This window comes from Hylobates moloch, unplaced genomic scaffold (genome assembly GCF_009828535.3).
Source record: "Hylobates moloch isolate HMO894 unplaced genomic scaffold, HMol_V3 SCAFFOLD_11, whole genome shotgun sequence".
In the NCBI taxonomy this organism is placed as follows: domain Eukaryota; kingdom Metazoa; phylum Chordata; class Mammalia; order Primates; family Hylobatidae; genus Hylobates; species Hylobates moloch.
The window spans coordinates 4,703,935-4,723,072 of NW_026652286.1; the positions used below are offsets into that span (position 1 = coordinate 4,703,935).

The 19,138-nt window shown below is 44.5% G+C and overlaps 1 long non-coding RNA gene across 1 annotated transcript; it reads right to left on the bottom strand.

The window, feature by feature from the left end:
• Positions 1-3,122: 3,122 nt before the first annotated feature.
• Positions 3,123-4,212, bottom strand: LOC116476336 (uncharacterized). The gene is made up of 2 exons (XR_004250193.1): positions 3,945-4,212; positions 3,123-3,751 (listed from the first exon to the last, which is right to left on the bottom strand). It is a non-coding gene; the product is annotated as an uncharacterized LOC116476336 (long non-coding RNA).
• Positions 4,213-19,138: the final 14,926 nt, after the last annotated feature.

Genomic DNA, 19,138 nt, shown 5'->3' on the forward strand with positions numbered 1-19,138 from the left:
GCAGCCAAAATTATGCTGGTGTAACGCCGGCTTCCTGGTGGATTCAGTGTCTTTGCTCCTCCCTCCCAGAAGAGGGCGCCTCTCTGCCTTGTTTCTGTCTTGCTCCAGTAAACAAGACAGAGTGAGAGGGGCTTGGAAGCTCCGCAGAAACATCTGCAGAAAGTTAGACCTCCATAGCTAGCATCTCCATTTCCCCTACTCCTCAGTCAGGTCCTTTGGAGGACGTCTGGGCTGGAGCTGGTGACCTTGGCTTCCCGAGCTGTCTCATCATCCTATACTAAGGGCTGTGGTGCCCAATTCCTGTCTGAGCAGTCAAGCTAAAGACCCTGCGAATGAATAGACTGATGTGGAACCTGTCCAAAGTGAAAACCGCCTTCTGCATTGCCAACTCATTCCAGGGCATCCCAAGCGTGAAGAGGTCTCGTTCCCCCTAATGCTCCCCCAGAGGGCTTGTGGGAGTAGGCTGCTTATCACGAAGCCCTTGAAAAGAACTGAGTCTCCTCTCTTTCAGGGTGAGCGAAGCCCAGAAACGACCTGCCTGCGTCGACTGTCTCCTCCCCAAGCACCACGAAAAATGCCAGTAGGTAAAGTACTGGATTTGGAGAAGGAGAAACAGTCCAGTTCCCATGATATCAACCAAGGGAAGTCCCTCAGGGAGGAAGTCTAGGAAAAGGATTCCTCTTTTCCTAAAGGTGTCTTCATCAGGGAGCAGAACTATTTTGGCCTAAGGAAAAGAGGGAGAGAGAAGAAACCAATAGTTTTTCAGCTTCAACTATATGCCAGACACTGTGCTGGACACTTTTACATAAGAAACTTTATTTAATCCTTAAGGCAATTTTCTAGGTGTCATTAACAAGCCCCTTAGGCTTGTTGAGCATAGAAATCACTCCCAAAACAGTTATTATTTTTCCTACTTGAAAGCTAAGGAAATGGAGACTATAACGTTTAAGCAGCTTGTCTAAAAGTCTTAGAGCTTGAAGTTACAAAACTAAGGATCAGATCAAATTCATATCTGTATGGCTCCAACACTCATGCCACACCACTCCATCGTGTTGCCTCGATTCCAACCTCTGGTCTTTAATATTCCAGGTCTATCCCCCATCATGTGGAGTTGGAAGTGTCTGGGGCTTTCTCAGACATTTTCTGAATAACGAGACTGATCTATTCCTCCTAAGATGCCTGTTAGCCAATAGATGCCCCCTGAACAAGGCTATCTGCCTGTGAGAGGAGACCCCTCCATCCTATTTCAAGGAAAGCCCTAGCTGGTTCAGCCTCATCCAAATCTCAAGGGATTTGCCTGAAACCAACCAGTTTGTGGTGGAGATGCAGTGAACTTGACATTCAATCAGGCTGCTGCATCCAAGCATGTTTCCACTCGCACCGAGGATGCCCCTGAGATGGTGCTAGGGAAGAATTAGGAACTCCCTGGTCCAGTCTTCCAAGAAAGCTGTCCTAAAGTAAGAACAGCAGAAAGTCTACATGCACCTTGAGTTAGCTAGTCATCCTAGTCCTCTGTCGCTCCTTTAGAAACTAGCATCTCTGATTATTTTTCTGATTCTGAAAACTTTATAGGCTGAGCCATTAGCACGGTGGGGGTAGATAGGCCACAGCATGCATAATTCTGACTATTTCAAGATCCCCTCCCCTAGCTAAATACACATTTTCATCACTTACCCTGATCAAGAGGTATATTCGGTCTTGGGAAGCACTTCTTAGAAGCCAGCATATTTGGAGATTTGAGGGTGAAAGTTTTAAGGACCACTGGATGCTGGAGGAAAGTGACTGTAATTCCACCCCTTCAGCCCCTTTTTTTGGTTGCCATCGACAACTCAAAATAGTCTCAAGTCTATTCACCTGAAAGTAGTTACATTGTTCAACTTCAGAACAGTTGAGACAATATCTGCTTTTCGCACAACCTGATTATCGATGGGCAAACTCAAATGCCCTCCTCTCAGCCATTCTAACTGCTGGACACCTTGGAGAACCAGATGATAGGTTTTCCCATGCCTTGCTGATAAAAGGCACATTTGGGAGAATGAAAACCTAGAGAGTCACTCAGGAATATCTAGAGTTGGTTTCATGGTGAGGATCTCAGCAAAGACAGGGGAGCCGAAGCAAGCACATGATAGGGGGCTGAGGCTGAGGCAGGGATCAGGATTCCAGCACACCTGAGCTTAGCAGAGGCTAAATAGAAAGGTGTCAGGGATTGGAAAGCATGGCCACAGAGAGAAAAGAACAATCTGCAGCATGCTTAGAGATACCTGCATAAGTTTAGCCTTAACTTTGTGGTTGAAGGACAGTTGTTTATCTACCTGAATTCAGCAGGCAGAGAGCTCAATCACAAATTCGTGGGTGTTGGGTAGGTCTGAATTAGCAGAACTTTTTATTCATTCACTATTAAAGCAGCCTTGCAATTAGCTGCTGATCTACTAAGCTTGGATCACTATATCTGGTAGGCCAAGAGTAAAGAATGGGGATTGTATTTCTTTAATTCCTAGTCCAATAAGTATACGCTGGGGGACACAGAGGAATAATGGACTAACATGTCTGCTAGATAGGCAAGATTTTTTGTACTTATTGGAAAGCTATTAGTTAAATAGTGAATTGGATCTGACTCTTGTCATGAGAAGAGAAACCTTCAGCTCACATTTGAAAACCTGGTATCTTCCATCAGTGCTAGCTTACCTATAAAAGTAGAAAGAAAAAGGGAGGGGAGAAAATACACTTTCTAGGTCTGGTGGGTTTTCAGAGAGCTGCACTTTTTGTAGTAGTGATTGTCTTTGAGAAAGAGACAACAAATTCTGGTTTGGTCAATCCTCAGGATCTGTTTTGGTTTTATAGAGGTCTAAATTAACATTGTGAGGCTGGACTAACATCTATGTCTGGGCTAGGATCCCTGAAGAGCATTTGGGTAAAGAGGGACCAATAGAGGACAAATTTTAGGGCCTAACAGGGTGGGTCTGACTCATCAGCACAGGGTTTATCAAAGCACTACAAACCACCCTAGACAGTGCGGGCAAATGCCACTTACCTCACCATCCAGGAACCTGTGGCTCAGGACCCATGAAGAAAAGCCTTGGGTCTCAAATGAAAATGCCCAGTATGAAGCCATTGCAATGTGGTTGAATGAAATGCAAATTTAATTGGAGAAAAAAATCTAGATGATTTCATCCTGTATTCGGGGACAATCCACTTCTGAGGATCTTTCTCTTTCTCCTCCCTAACCCCCCTATATTCTAAATCTTAGTCCAGTCTTGAGTAAGCTGTTTCACTATATCTGACTGGGAGCAAGGTATTTCTAGTCTTTCCATGTGGTTTCAATTACATCACACTCCGATACTCCCTGGGTCCCTTCATTGAGTGTGACTACTCTGGAAAAGTGTCTTGTAACTTCATTTTAGCAGAAAGTAGGATTTGCTATGGCTTTCCTGACAGGGGGCTGAGTGTTGGACTGAGTCTAGCATGAGGGAGGAATAGGAGAAAGAGAAATTAATGTTAACCCTCTGGACATAATTTGCCAAACAGAGACCAAAGCCACTGCCCATTAGAGGGCACTTTAGAGAAGGAGCTGAGTGGGTGGTGGATGGAGGAATGATGGTGGTCAATGAGGGGTTATTATGGCAAATGTTAATAGGAAGATGAACATGAACAGCAACATTGCAGAAAGCATGAGGCAAAGGATGAGGTGTGTCCTGGGTGTTTGAGGACTGCTTTGAAAACTCATCTGGTCTCCTCTTGGTCGTTGACGCTCCTACAACAAGCAAGAGGAAAGGGACATGGTGTCAGCAATCCACATTCCATCACTCGCAATTCCCTGTGAGTGTTCATTTCCAGGCTCTCCCCTCCCCTCCTTCGGTGGGACCATTTTGGCTTTCCTGGGGATGGGGGCAACATGGGGGCAGATGCTCAAAGCTACAGCTGGGCAAGGGGATGATCAGTCTTACCGGCAGGTGGCCAAATGTGAATATACTCCAAATTGGCCTATCTGAACAGACTATTCATCAAGAAGTCACTTTTCTGGCAAAGTGGAGTCTGTGGTATTAGGAAGTCAAACCAGAAAGTGCTGCTTCCACCCATAGCTGAGGGCCAGGAGGTTACATTATGGATAAATCTTTTTAACCTAGCTGCTCTGTTTAGGACAATGACAACCAATTGCTCAGGAGGCACTGCAGAAAGTCTGCTCTTGTTATCTCTGTGTTGTTGTCAGCAGGTGCCATTCTGATACCATTATGACATCACTCTGTTTTTAGGGGAAGGAGCAGCTAGTGGAAGGTCTCAAGTCAGGGGTGGGGAGCTGAGTAATGTCTGGTGTAGCCACTGTCCCACTGTGTAGATTTAGAGACACACTGGCAGTGAAATTGGAGACCCGAACCCCAGCCAAAGCAGGAAAGGGACTCCTATTACTTACCCATATCTCAACTCCCCAGTAAGAACCAATGTGAAAATGCTTTGATTCTCCTGGGTGAGGTGAAATATTTACGGCTTCATGAGCTACAGGAGAACTGAAATAATATTTGGGATTCTCTCAAGGACCTAGATATCTCTAAAATGTGGACTGGTGAGAGACCAACAGTAATAAGATGAGTGGCTTATGTCATTCCCAATTCCCAAATGACTCAATATCAAGGAAGCTCAATTATGAACCAGCCGAAAGCAGAGAGACTCAGGAAAGGATCTGGATGTAAAACAAAAAGGTAGCTTCACAGTCTTTATTTTATGTGATTAAAAAACCCACGCTAGACTCTCAGTTCCAACCAACACCAACCAAAAAGTCAGAACTTAAGCTGAGAGTGACAGTTCTGGTCTTGATTCTGCCATTTGCCCCTAAACAAAATCTGGAACCAGGCACTCAGTATCTTAAGTTCCCAGCCTATAAAATGTGTGGGCTACTATCTGCCCTACTTATCTCATGGAATTTTATTTTAAAAGTAGGCGCGAACATGTTCCACAAATTTTAAAAGGCCTCACTTCTGTCATGGAAACTCTTCTTAGTCACTATGGTAGTTCTCTGCTTTCCTCAACCTGGGCATCACAGTGAGAGTGCAGATTGGACAAAGCCTTGCCATGTAATTAATTGCCTCGAAGGCTGAATTAAAAAAAACAAACAAACAAACAGGAGGCTGGGTGCAGTAGCTCATGCCTGTAATCCTAGCACTTTGGGAGGCTGAGGCAGGTGGATCACTTGAGGTCAGGAGATCAAGACCAGCCTGGCCAACATGGTGAAACCCGTTCTCTACTAAAAATACAGAAAAAATTAACCAGGTGTGATGGTGCACGCCTGTAATTCTAGCTACTCGGGAGGATGAGGTGGGAAGATTGCTTGAAACCAGGAGGTGGAGGTTGCAGTGAGCCAAGATCGCACCACTGCACACTCCATCCCGGGCAACAGAGTGAGACTTCGTCTTAAATAAATAAATAAATAAAATTAAAAGAATAAAAAACAAACAGGGCTGAAATTCTCTAGGACCTAGGAAGTTTATGGTGCAATCTCAGAGCCTCTTTATATTAGGTGATGAGAACAAGTGCCACTTCCAACCTCACATTGTCCGTTGACTCTTGCTTCTCTTGAGTTCTCACTCAGGAGAATCATAAGAATAATGAGGGTCACTAAGGGGGTCTATTAGTCTACGGTGATGCCAGGAACTTATTTAATCCCTTCAGGTCTCAGCTGCCTCATTTGTAAAATGCTGGTTTATGGTGAGTATTAAATGAAATAATGCACACAAAATGCTTAGCACTATCTTGGCACCCCTAAAACATTAGATTAAATTGTAAAGGAGGCAGAAGAAACCAGTATCTGCAGTTTCATCTTCCTTGGCACCTCAGGACACCTTTTCTCCTTGCTTCAAGGTGCCAGGATGCTCGGATGCTTTAAATTGATACCCACAAGGCAGGGCGGAATAACTACGATGGATTTCTATCAAAGAGCCAGTAGAGGGAGCTCCAGAGTAAAACTGTTCTCTGTTGCACGTTTCCTTCATTTCTCTATAGAACAAATCTCTGCCCAGAGGCCACAGGCTTTTTCTCCACTAGAAACCTTTTACTTAGAGAAAACTGGAGACCTCAGCACAGGACCTGGACCCGGTTCTGCTTTCAGATAATCCAGGTGTTTTTGAACTTTAGAGACATCTTGAGTCCCATGACGAGGTTCAACTCTTGGGCTCCCTTTGCAAGTTGGACTAGAATGGATGGTTCTTATGGGGCTGGTCCCAGGAGACCTGAGGCTGAGGCTGGAGCTTAAAATTTTTCTGGCCCTTGGATTTTGAATGTGTTCTAGCTTTCCAGTCATTCTCTGCCCACAAATATCTAGAGTGACAGCCATTAAAGGACCTTATTATAAACTTTTTATAGAAGAGTCATGGAGCCCGGATAACCTTCCTCTCCCAAAAAAGATTTGCACCAGGATGGTTGTATATCCCACTTAACAGCAACAGGATGAGGGAAATCGTTCTTGCCTGCTCTCAGGAGCCTTTAAGAATACATTCTCTGATAAACTAAGTGATGGACACGGAATCCTCTTAACACAAAAGACCTAATATGACTGTCAAAAAGGGAGCAAGACAGATTCTACTGAAGCTCTGAACCAAGTTTTTCTGCAGCCTTTTCCCTGCTGAAATTCCTCAGGTTAACTAGTTGGCTAACCTATCGGGGCACAGATCTTATTATTATTATTTTAAATGTTCTGGGGGCTGGGTGTGGTGGCTCACGCCTGTAATCCCAGCACTTTGGGAGGCCAAGGCAGGTGGATCATGAGGTCAGGAGTTTGAGACCAGCCTGGCCAATATGGTGAAACCCCGTCTCTAATAAAAATACAAAAATTAGCCGGGCGTGGCGGCGTGTACCTGTAGTCACAGCTACTCGGGAGGCTGAGGCAGGAGAATTGCTTGAACCTGGGAGGAGGAGGTTGCAGTGAGCCGAGATTGCGCCACTGCACTCCAGCCTGGGCGACAGAGCAAGAATCCGTCTAAAAAAAAAAAAAAGTTCTGGCTCACAGTTAATCAGTGCAATAGTAGGAGCCCCAAGAGATGACGGGAGATCTTCCTGGTCTTTCTTACAATTAACATTTGCTCACTGCCTGATTTTGATTAGCAGTGGCCTGGCTTCTTGTTAGGTATCCAAGAGGCTCTGTGTTCACCTACTTACAGGATGATACACAGTTCAGAAGGAACCCAGAATAAGACAAAGACTTGCCATTCAGGAAGGTTAAAAATATTTGATGAGACCTCCTCACCCCTTTTCTGCTGGCAAGATATCAAGAGTAACAATAGCTAATATTTAATGAGCCCCATATTTATTAACCTCAGGTACTGTGCAAAGAGGTATGTATACATCATCCCACTCAATCCTAATGACAACTCAGTGAAACAGTCCCTATTACAATTTCCACATTCGAGTTGAAAAACTGAGGCTTAGAGAGGTTAAATAACTTGTCCAAAGTCAAACATAGCTGTTAAGTGTAGAAGCTGGTATTCGGAAATACAGAGCATCCCCTCTTTGGGCCCTGGCTGGGTTCTCCAGAACAGACAGAAGTGGAGTTCCATTCAACATTGAGAGAAGTTTCAAAGGGTCAGGGGAAACTGAGCAATGGGGCACACCTTATTAAGTCCCAATCAGGACCGATAGAAGAAGCATCTGGTGTTCCTTCTCATTCATTGTCTCATTTCCACAGGGCAAGTGCAACCTGTCTGAGGAGGAAAAAAATTACCTCTAGGATGAAGCATTTTACCTCTTTTTCATTTTCTAAGATGATCTCTCAGATACCTTGCGAAGCCATGCAGAACAAAAGGGAGTCATTACATATTTGGAAAATGCATTGGACTCTCATAATTTGGGAATGAGCTACAAGACTGACAGCTGGGACAGCTAATTTAAGAGTAGAATTCTTTAGGTCCTATACCTTAAAGGAAAAGACAGTTTTCAGGAGCTGCCATTAAGAATAATCTAAGGGTAAGTAATGGATTTTTCTCAGTAGCTATAAGCCATCACTCCATCTACCCTTATTGTAACTGTGCTAGGCTGTGTTCACCCACCTCTGGTTAAGGGTCAGTGTTGACTCACTGGGGTTTGGAGCAGCTAGGGGAGGCAAAGTCTGTATAGCTCACATCACAGGATGCACCTCTGCTTAATTATAGATGACAAAGACCCTGCCTTCAATCCTCTAATTAGCTTGGCTGCTCCTATTCATCCTCCACTTCCTGAGGTCAGTGGAGGGAAGGTGTCCAGTGAGAAGGTGGACTTCTGATTACATGGAGGAGAAAACATGAAGGTGCCACTTCCTCGAAGGGCCTGAGGACCACTGACTATAAGAAGAAAGACTCGCTGGGCATGGTGGCTCATGCCTGTAATCCCAGCAGTTTGGGAGGCCAACACGGGTGGATCACTTGAGGTCAGGAGTTCAAGACCAACCTGGCCAACATGGTGAAACCCCATCTCTACTAAAAATATAAAAACTAGCCAGGTGTGATGTTGGGCACCAGCTACTCGGGAGGCTGAGGCAGGAGAATTGCTTGAACCCAGGAGACGGAGGTTGCAGTCAGCCGACGCAGTGCCACTGTACTCCAGCCTTGGCGACAGAGTGAGAATCTGTCTCAAAAAAAAAAAAAAAAAAAAGAAGAAGAAAGACTCAACCCATTCTGCCTGTCCTCTAATCCTCATCCCTCATCTCTAGAGCTATTACCAAATGTTTTCATTCATGGAATAACTTGCTGCTCTGGGCCACCAGTATTAGCAAATATATGGATTCCAGTTGGTTTAAAATAGTATATTAAATTACAAGTCAAATACAACTTTGATCTGGATTGTAACTCAAGAGAACTGTTAATGTTTTGATAAGATCTGGGGCCCATGCATATGAAAGGTTCATTCTGGTTAGGGATTTGTGGTCCAATTTGCTTCCAAGCCCTGGTAGGAACGCATCAACCCCTCAGCAGTGACCACCTTCATCATGCTGCAACTTACATGATATAGGTGATTAAGCTTTAAAAAAATCTGAGAGCTTATAAACTAGCAAGTTAATGCAGAGTAGGAAAAACTCTCTAGCTTTGGGGAAGTGGCTAAACTAGGAGTTTTCAGGGAATGAAGTGGCTATTTTGATCTTCCCTTGTCCCTTATATAATTTCCCAAAACCACTGTTATTTTCCAAATCTATGCAAATATAGAGAAATATGTAGAAGCAAATAACCTTTGCAGTGAATTGGGATCCTCACTCCTGCCCCAGGCCTGAGGCTAGGATGAGCCTATTCCCTGCAGAGCAGGTCTTCTCTGGCTCTCTGGTTCTTAATACTCAAGATGTGGTGGTCAGGGTAAGTCCTATAGTTCTAGGACCCATACACTCTAACATAATCAGCCCATGGGCTCCTAATGGAATGAATTGGGCCAGGCACGGTGGTGCACACTTGTAATCCCAGCACTTTGGGAGGCCAAGGCAGGAGGATCACTTCAGTCTAGGAGCTTGAGAATAGCCTGGACAACATAGCAAAAAATAAAAATAGCAAGGCATGGTGGCACACACCTGTCTTTCGAGGTTGTAGTGAGCGATGATTGTGCCATTGCATGCCAGCCTGGGTGACAGAGCAAGACCCCATCTCAAAAAAAAAAAGGAAAAAAAAGAATGAATTGCAGTAAAACATAAAAGAAGGCTGTTCTTCTCACTAAGTATTACTAATGACCACTGGGACTAAAACTCTCTGGATCTTATTTTTTAAAGACAGGGTCTTGCTCCATCACCCATGTTGGAGTGCAGTGACATGATCATAGCTCACTGCAAGCTCGAATTCCCAGGCTCAAGCCATCCTCCTGCCTCAGCCTCTGGAGCAGCGGGGTCTACAGGCATGCACCACCATGCCTGGCTAATTAGAAAAAAAAAAAAAATTAGTAGAGATGAGTTCTTGCCTTGTTGCCCAGGCTGGTCTCAAACTCCTGGGCTCAAGCGATCCTCCCACCTTGGCCTCCCAAGGTGCTAGGATTACAGTGGTGAGCCACTGCATCTGGCCAAAATCTGGATCTTAATAGATGTAACTTGTTCTTTCACAACTGGTACTTCCACACCAATTAACACACTCACATCAACTCATGGGTGAAAGGATTCTTAACAGAATGGGACATTGGGCAGATAAATTTGGAATAGGAAACAGAAGCCTATGGTGGCTTACTGTTTAGGTGAGGGCTTTATCATTGCATAACAACCTAGGATTGGTAAGGGTCCTACCAAAAGGAGAATGTGGACTTTTAAAAGCCTCTCTCATCTCTGGACTACGAGTGCTACAATGACAAGCAGCATCCATGTTTTACTTATCGCTGGATCCTGAGAAACTAGTGTATGGCCTCCCATAATGGGTCATACAGAAGTTTGTGTTGAGTTCCCAATTTTAATAAGTCCGTAGGGGCTAGGTAAGGGATTACTTTCTTCTGTCCTCCACTAGGAGATGAGGTCTTTGCAACACAAGACCTGGGTGAGGAGTAGATAGTGATACCTGCCTCCAGAGGATCACTGAGGGGCTCTCACAGCATTCAAGGAGGACTTGGAACATCTACTTCAGCTGAGGGAAGACTCAGGTCTTGCCTCTAGGCTTCTGTGAGTCAAATGCAGATGATCTTCTCCCACCCACACTTGAGGTCTAGACCTATGCTAAGCATTGACTGAGTCCCTTTCTCCTTACCTGAATGCCCTCTTTCAGGGTTGGGAACTTCTGGGACAAAAGAGTTGAGTTCCTAGTTGAAGTGAAAGCTCCAGGGAAGTTGCCTAGGCCTGTCCTTTGCTTGGTAGGGCCAATGGCTTTCAGTAAAGTATAGGGAAGATAGACTTTACCTTGTGTATGTGGAAGAGTCTAAGAGGTCTCTGCTAATTTCAGAAAAGGAAGAATCTACCCAAGCAAGAAAAAGCATATGGTAGAAAAGCCATCCCACACCATGCCTCATAAGATGTTCCCAAGTCATTTTTCTGATGCTTCCCTGGTCCAGAGGTATAATAGCTAAAATAATAATAAAAAACAAAAGTGATAGACATTTGGTATGTGCCAGGCACTGAGCCAAGCCTTGCAAATATCAACTCAATGAATCACCACAATAACTTTTTGAGGTAGGTCCCCATTTTAAGTGTCAAGAAACTGAGGCTTAGAGAGTTTAAATAACATATCAAAAGTCACATAACCAACCAAATATAGGAGCCAAGATTTGAATGCAGGCCTTCTTGGCTGCAAAGCCTAAACTATCCACAGTTACACTGTACTCAGGATGCCATCCAGCCTATCAGAGACCTATGCTTACTTCTATTGCTGAGTGAGATGGGAAAGAGAAGAAGGCAGGATTTTAAAAAATTTTTAATATCTGCCTTTGTGCACACACATACACACAAACACACGTATCACTTACATATCTAGAGTGCTTTAAAATGAGCCAACTCACTTCTGATTTCATTCTCAAAATAACTGTGTGAGGTAGCTATTATAATGTGAATACTCCCATTGTTTAGGTATGATAAGCAGTTTACAAAGAAGCTAAATAATTTGCCCAAGAGCATACATCCACATGGTTGCTTGAACCTGTGTGGTTTGATGCCAAATTCATAGCTCTTTCACTATAACATAGTGCCACAATAATGAGACATACTCTGAGTCAGCTAACATTTATTAAACACCCACCATGGGTCAAGCACCGTGCTAGGCTCATTTGTAAACAGTCAATAATTATTCATTGATTGGTCTTCCAGTCCACTAACTGGACTGTCGCTGCGGCAGTCTCCAAGTCTAGTAAAGGTTTTATAAAATAATAAACAAGAATAATTCTTTTTCTTTTTCTTTCTAGGTACTCTCAGTAGCCTAGACCAAGCTAAATATTTCTCAAAAGGGTGTTGTTGTCACCTGAAGGAACAGGCTAGAAAGGAAAGCTATATCAAGCTTGAAAAACACAACTCTCAAAAACTCTCAAAGTCCCTCAACCAACGATGGAGGGTCAATAGTCTTCATTCTCTAGGTTGGATGTGTTTTTAATGCTATTTTATTTACAAACTAGTCCACCTCGCATCTCTAAGATGCCCTCTAGCTTTGCTCCCTAGTAGGTGAGGAGCAAAAGGCAGTTGATGAAGGCAGGAAAAATACTCTTTTTATTGGGTCCATCAGGAATGTAGGCCCGTCTTCCTCTTGACCCTTTAAGCATCAAGCCCTGCTTCTTCCACAACAACATCAATTGAATTTACTGCCAAAGCAATTTTCTGAGAACTTGTCATCCTGGGCCAGGAGACCCCTGGGCAGACCTCAGAGCAGTTGTGAGATAAACAAGAAGCAGCACTAAATAATTAGCACAATTATTCATGAATCAAACCAAATATATTTTATTACTTTTAGGTGGTGAAACCTAAGTACAGATTAGTCAGGGTATCTCCTGGATGGAACCAAGCTTGATAGTGGTGGGTGGGGATTGGAACCAATGCTTCATCTGCAAGGCTTGGGCTCTAAGCCACGGCCTCCGTGAAGAGATCAGCAGATGAATTCTCCCCTCAAAGCTGTGATAGCATCACCAGGAAGTGGTGGATTTTCACAGAATGGGACTTGGTTAGAGGAGAAGAAAGTCCCAATGGGTCAAAAATGGAGGCCGTTGAAGTTTTTTTTTGCTGCAGATGCAATTATTCGCTTGATAAAGGAAGATGAGTAATAGGGTTCTCAGCCTGAAGTCTAGGTTACTTCTTACGTCCTCCCACCTGGATTGACTTCAGGAGCGTGCAACTGGTGTAGTTGCAGGGCCCTTGGCTCAGAAGGGCTCCATGCTTGGTTTAAGATTCTACTGTTATTGTCTTGAAATTCTTAAAAATTTTGTCTTTGAACCTGTGTTTTGTAAGTGAAGTCTATGGGATAATAGAGAATGTGTGTGCCCATCCATCGTTCCTGCCCCACAATGTTGGCAGTAGCCCATGAGTACAGAATTCCAGTGGGAGCTCAGTGAGACTCAGGGCAAGTAGAATGGAAAGTAAGCCTATGACTACGCAGATGGGGACACAGACAATGCCCAGAGGTCATGCTTTCTGTTTGAACCAGATGCTTCAGATGCAGAGGGAAGGCAATGGAGTTCTAAGAAACACTAATGACTAAGAGACCCTAGAGTAGCATTTCTTACTTATGTTCCTTCCCTGTATTTGCCAAACACCTATGCTGAAAATGATGACACAGAAGGAAAGATGGAGACAGAGCAATCTAGCTATTTCTCCTCAACAGCAAGCTGAAGGTGGAGAGTGCTGGTACAAAGCACTTGTATCCAGAAGTGGAATAAAAACACTGGAGTTCATTTTGTCCGCATCTCCATTGTTCTGGTAAGAATGAAATACCTATGCATATGCGACGTATGAAATGTGAATTGTGTAATTTCAGTGATTCTACAAACGAGTTAAATGCTCTTGTGTTTACATTTACAACCGGCATCACACAATATAAAGATGAACAGTAAAATTCATGCTAAAAATTTAAAATTTTTATTTTTATTTAGCACCACATGAAAAACAGCAAATAAAAAACCACCATGACGACTCTAGAGAGAGATTGTGGAAGAAAGACAAAGGCATTATATTTAGGCACTTTCTTCCTGCTTTTTGAAAAAGGGGCCCTACGCGTTCATTTTGTGCCAGGTTCCATGAATTCTATAACTGGCTCTGCCCCTGCCCTTAGGTTTCTTTTGAGAAACAGGGCAAGCACCAGGGCTCATCCAAAGTGATGAAGATAAAAGTCGGACTTCATTCTTGCCATAAATGAGTAGACACCTGCTTGCTGTAATGCTCTCCAACGTCGCAGGAAGGGGCAACTGACACTCCTGAATGAATATGAGGAAACCCAAGGCAAATTCAGGTTCACCACATACACTCAGGGACATCAGGTCCACCCCTAAGCTGGATGAGGCATGTCTCAACTGGCATCTTCGGACTTGACAGAGAGGAAGAAGGTCTGTTTCCTTGTGTGTGTGGCTCATGAGCTGACGTGGGCTCTCATGGGTTCTCATGTGGAGAGAACCCTGGGTACCCACATGCATATTGTTGTGGTTTTTGCACATATATGTGCATGTACACTGCACATACATGTCCGCATGTGACAAGTGCTTAGGCACCTGGTAGAACCTGAGAGAGGTGGTCTTTCCATGGATCTCCGGGGAAGGCTGATGGACATGAAATACTTTTTAGGTGCTATTCTTCTGGAACTCGGTCCCCAGAAAACCACAGCTCAGAGTAAAGAGAGATACTGACAGTCTTGGAGGACTGTGGAGAGCAGATGGCTATAATTCCAGGACCAGATTTTTTTTTTCTTGTAACCACTTCCCCCACAGCATTTACATCAAAGGGAGACAAATACTTGTTGACTTAAGCAATAAACAGAAACAATTTCCTTCTGAGAAGTGCAACACAAAGAAACCTGATGCCTTCTGGGCTGTGGAAGACTCTCCATCCCCCTTCTTGGAGCAGGACTTTCAGTGATATGGACAGTGGGTGTCAGGCCAGCTGACCTGGTTTTACTTCACACCGGCAGATCCAGGGATGGAGCCACCATCCACTCTGCTTTATTTAGTGAGACAGCACTTCATACCAACAACAGGCTTAATCACAGTCTGTACCCACATTTCACTTCCCATTTCTATGTCTGTACTCCTTGCCTTTTGGTTATTTGGGGTGGGGGGTGGCAATAGCATGCCGATTCTATCTTCCAAGCACCCTCCCCAAATCTCCTACTTCCCTGCTGAAAACGATTCCCTTCTCATGTTAATTTGATGACCCAGCCAGCTGCACCCCTCCACCCCCGCACCCCCAGCGCAAAAGAAAAAGCCACTACCTTACTCCTTCAGAATTACATCCCCGCTCAGATGGTCTTCTCAACTACCAGCCCAGTCCAAAGAACCCTCGTCATATTTCCAGGTTCATCTGAACCAGACATTCAAGTAGTGCCCCCACACGGATATTTAAGGACCATGGAGGAGGGGGTATCCCCTCCTCCCCCTGTGTTCCACCTCCCAGAAGTGGCTGCTCTTCAGAGTGGAGGTGATTCAGCTTTCCTAGAAGATCATTTGCAGGGGAAAAAAAATGTACAGTACTACAGCTGAGAGTGCTGCCTGCTTCCCTTGATGAAAAAAAAATCCTGCTCTCAGACACATGGAATTCCCATTGATGAGGTTTGGCCAACACCAGGCGCTGGATTTTCCCCATGAAACATAAAGCTCAGGGTGAAAGATGCGGGGGCGGGAGAAGGGATAACGATACCTTTTCAACCTTTTCAGTCCTCTGGGGGATTTGAACTCTGGCCCCCAAGGTCAAATGGCTGATGTTCAAAAGCCCCCTCTCTCCACCCCTCCACCTCTCTTCCCCAAGCTCCTTCCTAACAAAGAATGACTCTCTTTGCTACACACAATAAAGCCCTGGTGGATTTACCCAGATTAAAAAACCCCTTGAAGTCCCTGTCAAAACTAATCTTCTCAGGAGAAACACTTGTTGATAACCACCTCGCTTTGTGCAGCAGCAGGGAGGAGCTGGGAGGACCAGAACCCAACGGAAAAACTGGCCTGTGACCTCCCTATCGTCACATGGCCCCAAGCACCATACAATCCCTGACCTCATAGAACGCCCCTCCTTCCACGACACACAAATATTCTGCAAGCCCCTGCCCCATTTAGCTTCTCCACCTCAAGCTCCCCGTGACAGCACCAGCCCCTCAAAGCAGGAAGGCCAACCCTGTAGGTCCCCAGGCTGACAGACCCTGGCTGAGCTCCAGCGGTTCCCTCCTTCTCTGCCGCCCCCGAGTTTTAACCCTTCACCCTGCAGGGCCCAGCCCCTCTTGTCTTTCCTGCTGCAAACTTTGTCAGGAACCTTTTCAGGTGGTTTTCCTCTACACAACCAGCCCTTAAGATATCATGCATAAAGATTTCCCTCTACAGGTGGTTGTGAGCTGTAGCAGTTTCTGCTCTTGCAACGGAAACATTTATTTTAAATTTCATTTTACCCACAAATAAGGTTTTAAACAAAAATTATTTTGCTTACACCCACTAAAGACTTAGCATTTTCTCCAAATAGTGGGGAGAACATTAAGTTATCTATGCAAGACATGTTACCACTCCCATCACCACCACCATACCCTGATTCTTTATCTCCCCGACTCTCCCCACTTTGCTCTGACTTCATGAAGCCTTTTTGGAACTAAATTTTCATGTGCAAAATAATTACAAGAATTAAGACATTCAGTGAATGAGAATCAATCCAAGATACAGCCAAGTGGCAGAAGCACATGCCCACTACAGAATGCTTCTCCACCCTCCACCCCCAGACCACAGAACACTAGGGTGGGGGAAGCCAAGACGGCGTCCCCTCCCCAGCTTAACAACAGAGGACTGTCTTCCAGCTGGCATGACTCTTGCAAAAACCACACACGCAAGACCCCACGAAAGCCTGCCCAAGAAGTCTAGGCAATTTGTACAAAGATAATTGTTCAATGAAAAAGACAGTAATCATGGTCAGTCATACAAATCTACTCCTCCAAACATTCACCAACTGACATTATAAACTTTGCAAAAGCCAAACACAAGACAGTGCATGGTATAACCTACCTTGGCGAGCTCCTTCACTTTTTGTGCAAATGTTTTCCCCTCCGCATGCTTTACATAGATTTCTAGGGAAATTTGGAAGGACTGGTGAGGGGGTGGGGGAGGTGAGGGAATGAGGGTAATATAAATAAGGAAGCATTTTAAATGCACCACGCAAAAAGCTCGGGATTTCACGTTATGTGTCTGCACTCTTCCCGGAGCAAAGCAAAACAGTTCGCGTTCAGTGCCAGACTTGGAGGGAGAGGGAGAAGAGAGAGGGTGGGGGAGAGAGGGAGGGGGTGAGAGGGAGGAAAGAGAGGGAGGGGGAGAGAGAAAAAGAGGGTGGGGGGATGCTGAAGGAGAGAGGAGAAGAAGAGAAAGAAAGAGGAAATGAGAGAGGGATAGAGGGAGAGGAGAGGGGAGGTGAGGGGAGAGGGAGGGAGGGAGGGAGAAGAAAGGAGGGGGAGAGCCAAAGGGAAGGAGGAGAAAGAGGAGGCAGCCCCCTCCCACGCTCCCACCCCCACACATTCAGGCACCTTCTGAGTAACTGATCAGAGCAAAGAACTCATCACCCACGTTTGAAAACCCCGTTTGGGACTAAGTCCCGATGCACACACGCTCGAATCTATTTATAGATAGACCCTAATGATACGTATTGCATTCTGAACGTAAATGTGAAATGTGTGTGTGTGCGTGGATTACATATGGTTCCTTTGACAGGTATGTTTTTTTTTTTTTTTTTTTTTTTTGCACTGCAGTGCGTCTGATTATATCTGTTTGGATTTTCTTCTTTCTTTTTTTTTGCATCTAGAAAGCATGCATCAATTTTGAAGGTGTTCAGGAAAAATGGTGGGGGTCTCAATGCTTACAAAACCCTGGCTTTTTTCCCCCTGCGAAGCTGGGATATTTGCAGAGTTGGGGCTGTTTGAAAAGGCTCCAGCCCTGGCTCGGTGTAGCACGCCCAGTTCCAGCAGTGTGTGCTATTGACCTGCATTGACGTCAGTGCGTCATTAGGTCTCCCTTAGAAACACTGACTTTCAAAAATAGTATCAAATTAATTCAGTTGGAGCCTGGTGAAGAAAGGATACTAGCTGGAATCAGCCATAAAACTCCAGAATTTTCAGCCCTAGATCTCTTCTTCTTTTTCTAGGAGCCAAATGGAAATCAGATTGTATGGAAAATGCCATTGATGGGATTTTTTTTTTCCTTAAGAAAAGGGACCAAATTAGACTGCAAAACCCAGAACTGCCTCTGTTTTTTGTTTCTTTCCCTTCTTTTTTCTGATCTAAAAATAACCCCCTGCTTGAGCTGACTGCGGTATCTTTTGTGTTGCAGCTCTCTGTTTTTAGCAGTCTGGTCCCAGTGAAGGGTGGAATACAAGTACAGGTATTGATCTATTGATATTTGCAAAGCCAGGAATTAATTTTAATGAAACAGGTGGGCCCTATTGTGGTGGTGGGTAATAAAAAAGAGAAGGTGCCATGGGCTCCATTTATGCCATTCACACATTCCGTTTCATTTTTTCCAATTCATTTTTTAAAGACATAATCCCCCCCCGCCACCACCATGTGTCTCACGTGGCTTCTGACCAGCACATGCAACCCTCATTCATACAAACATGAAGCACTGGTACATTCAAGCTCAGCAAAGACAGTGCATTCATAAGCAAGGGTTCTGGGATGTTCCTTCCTTCTCATAGAGCTGCTTGGCAGGAAAGGCACAGCAGCCCACCAAAACAGGCTTAGGTTTCATCTGGGGGACCTAAGTATGCAATCTGATAATGATATTGTATTATTAAAAACTGCATTTATTTAAACATCTGCCTTTTATGGGAGGGGGAGACAACTGCCCTCTTCACTTAGCTAACAATACAGTTTTCATTGGTCCATTTCACAATTATACATTTTTATAAATACCTATGGATTATATATGTGAATACAGAGTGCCTCCCCATGGCAGCAAAGTGGGTGAGATTTGCCACTTTCAAAGTATTTGTTGGAGAGGGGGTGGCTGGGGAATGTTGGATTTTTCTATTTTCAGAGGAGGCAGTTTACAATAGTTTTGCAAAGTCTTCATTTCCCACATTTCTTGCTTCTCAGCCCTCCCTCCCTCACTTGCCCTCCACAGATAGGTTCACTTGGGCCTCCGGATGATACAAGAATTTGGTTTCTCTGAACTATTCAGTCTTTGGCCTCTGCTGAGACTGTTAATGAGGGGACTATTTGGGGCCATCATGTGCAGGGGCCCTCACAGAGGCCACTTGGATGACAAAAACTATGGGGGACCTCGAGTGGAGGAGAAGAGGAACCCAAAATGGATTTAAATCATATGATTTAAAATTAAGTGGCCCTTAACTTTTTTTTTTATATATGCTTATGAAGTCAGGTTTTTAATTGGTAACTACCCAATCATTTTTGCTTATCACTACTTCCTAAGTGAATGCGGCCCCTCCTTTCATTCCCCCAAATCTGGCTGGGAGACAGAAGGGAAGACGGTCTTATTAATCTCAACATTTCAGATAAGGGCAGAATATGAATAATTCTGCCTGACCAGGCTAGTAGGTCAGGGGAGTAGAGGTCAGAGAAAATCTAACCTGAGC